Raw genomic sequence first — 3,485 nt, 5'->3', positions numbered from 1 at the left:
GTATTAGAATTAGGATACCTATTTGCAGTTCAGCCTATTACTACTTAATAATGATGATGAATGAAATTTTACTTCACCCCACACCTTCTTCACCTTGGGAAACTTTGGTGGATTCCTGCTTGTCCTGTAGATTATCTGAATGGTACAACCCATTCCAAAAATGCCCCTCGGCGCACGGACCGTTTTTCTATCGTTAAAATAGCAAAAGTGGATTTGGACACGCCCTGAGTGCACCTGCTCCGAGTGCTATACACTTTGCGTTAAGATCGTTAAAATAGGGCCCTGTGTTTCAAAGCCAGTGTGCTGTATGCACTCACATTTTTGACATGGAAACTTTATATTGCACATTTAGGAGCTGGTTTTCAAACCCTTCTCTGTGAATTTTATAAATGCTACTTCAGTTAGTGTCATGTAACTGTACGTGAACATAGACTATCTGCAAAGTTGTGAACCCAACAGTGTATGATAGATAAAGTTATTGTCTATCAAAAAAAATCCTAAAAACTAAAGAATCGGCCCTCAATTGCCTAAACGAGTCGTCAGGAATTTGAATCTTATTCTGTTATGGCTCTACGTCACAAAGTAACACATTTGCATAATGTCTGCCCACATTTTAAGTCCCTAACTTGCCGGCCCACAAACACAGTAAAATTTCCGTGTGGTTAACATCATGTCAAGAAGATGGTGTATCCTATGCTGTGTGAGTAAATTTGCTTTATCACATCTCATAATTACCACAAACTTGTCAAAACTTGACAGTTACCACTGAGAAATGTCCTGCTCCAGTCATGCTTGTGAATCAGTCTTTTGTCAATCAGCCAGTTAAACCATTTTATCATCAGACCCCGACTCAAGCTGGTAAGGTACAATCCACACCATCTTTTCTATGTACTGACAAGTGTGCAGCACTGTCAATAAACCATTGACAATTCCGTCATGGCTATGGGTATTTCATTTCCGACATGCGCGGTACACATTAGACCAATCCAGAGCCGATCTCTCTACGACAATATTAGCAACTTAAAAAATGGCATAATAGGGGCACTTTAATGTCCAACACAATGATAAGTTTCATTATGCATTGGTTCACAGCTAAAGCCAACATCCAAATGTCCATTTTATCAAAACACAAACATGCAAACTCTTATCATGTTTAACCCAATGTCCACTGGCCAGATAAAACCCAATCTGAAAATAGCTTGTGTTCAGCTTCAGATAAATAATTCAATTGGATATTTTTCTTCATACTAAAGACTTGAGCGGTGGAAGTGATTGATGAGGTGTGCTTAAATAATTGAAACTCAGGAGTCTTGTGGATTTGCCAACTGGGCCAGGGGCTCAAGAAGAGAAGAGACGAGAGGATAGAAGTCTCGAAGCTGCCACAGACAGAAGATATGATACTCAGATATGATATGACAGAACAGCAAATGTGTTTCTGCTGGAAGCATGCTAGCTATTTTCAGATCTCAGCCAGAATTTTTATATCTGCATGAGAAATAGTGTCTGTGAGGATTTTCGTGATATAGTTGTATACAAAATTACTATTTTCACAGTGAACATAAAAAAAACTATTTGAAAAGGATGATCTCGTCCACCATATGTGACCCTGTACCACAAAATCAGTCTCAAGTCACTTGGGCATATTTGTAGCAATAGCCAAAAATATATTGTATGGTTTAAAATTATAGATTTTTCTTTAATGCCAAAAAACATTAGGATAGTAAATAAAAATCATGTACCATGAAGATATTTTGTAAATTTCCTGCTGTAAATATATTAAAACTTTTTTTTATTATTATTCATTTAGTAATATGTATTGCATATTCCGTTTGGACAATTTCAAAGTTGATTTACTCAATATTTAGATTTTTTTTATTTTTTTATTTTTTTGCACCCTCATATTCCAGATTTTCAACTAGTTGTATCTTAGCTGCTAATATTGCCCTATCCCAACAAACAATGCATCATTGGAAATCATATTTATTCAGCATACAGATGATGTATAAATTTCAACTTAAAAAAAATTGACCCTTATGACTGGTTTTGTGTTTCATGGTCACATACCTGGTTGCAGGCAGAAATTTTGAACTAAAGCAGACTATGAAGCCAGCCAGTCTACTGAATTCTCATATTGTCTCCTTTTTAAACAAAATTACTTTGAGCAGTTAACTTAATGATTCTGATAATTCCTTTTTTAAAATAGGTGATTTGTCTCAGGCACATTAATATGTGAACAATTATGGTTATTTTAAAACAAATGACTCACTCATTCAGTTTTGATAGAAAGGCGAATGTTAGCTCATTAATTGGAGAGCCCCTTAAAAAGACAATAGTTAATTGCTGCATGTCGTTGGTAAAAATGCATGAATAAACAGAAGAAATTATCTGGAACTGTGATGCATGTGCACACTTCAAACAATTATTCAGCTTGTCCTATGCGACCACACTTTTTAATTTAAATGCATATGAAAAATGTATATATATATATATATATATATATATATATATATATATATATATATACAGGGGCTTCGGACTGGGGGTAAAACCAGTACTGATAACCAGGGCCCCAAAGGAAGAGAGGGCCCTTGAAAAGTCTGGAATATATATTTTAGGACTGCCTATAGGGCCCGGGATCTTGTGCAGCGCCCCTGTGTATGTATATATATATATATATATATATACATACATACACAGGGGCGCTGCACAAGATCCCGGGCCCTGTAGGCAGTCCTAATATATATATATATATAGTACAGACCAAAAGTTTGGACACACCTTCTCATTCAAAGAGTTTTCTTTATTTTCATGACTATGAAAATTGTAGTCACACTGAAGGCATCAAGGGCTATTTGACCAAGAAGGAGAGTGATGGGGTGCTGCACCAGATGACCTGGCCTCCACAGTCACCGGACCTGAACCCAATCGACATGGTTTAGGGGTGAGCTGGACCGCAGACAGAAGGCAAAAGGGCCAACAAGTGCTAAGTATCTCTCGGGGAACTCCTTCAAGACTGTTGGAAGACCATTTCAGGTGACTACCTCTTGAAGCTCATCAAGAGAATGCCAAGAGTGTGCAAAGCAGTAATCAAAGCAAAAGGTGGCTACTTTGAAGAACCTAGAATATGACATATTTTCAGTTGTTTTACACTTTTTTGTTATGTATATAATTCCAAATATAATTCCACATGTGTTAATTCATAGTTTTGATGCCTTCAGTGTGGATCTACAATTTTCATAATCATGAAAATAAAAAAAAACTCTTTGAATGAGAAGGTGTGTCCAAACTTTTGGCCTGTAATGTATATATATATATATATATATATATATATATATATATATATATATATATATATATATATATACATTCACAATTATATGACTAACATTTATTTTATTTATTGCACCACTTGCCATTCCTTGAATGTTTCATTATGGTTCATTCAAACCCATTCTGGCATCTAATGACTATAGATACCTCGAACT

This window comes from Carassius carassius, chromosome 6, assembly GCF_963082965.1.
Source record: "Carassius carassius chromosome 6, fCarCar2.1, whole genome shotgun sequence".
Lineage (NCBI taxonomy): Eukaryota > Metazoa > Chordata > Actinopteri > Cypriniformes > Cyprinidae > Carassius > Carassius carassius.
This window is presented reverse-complemented; position numbering follows the sequence as displayed.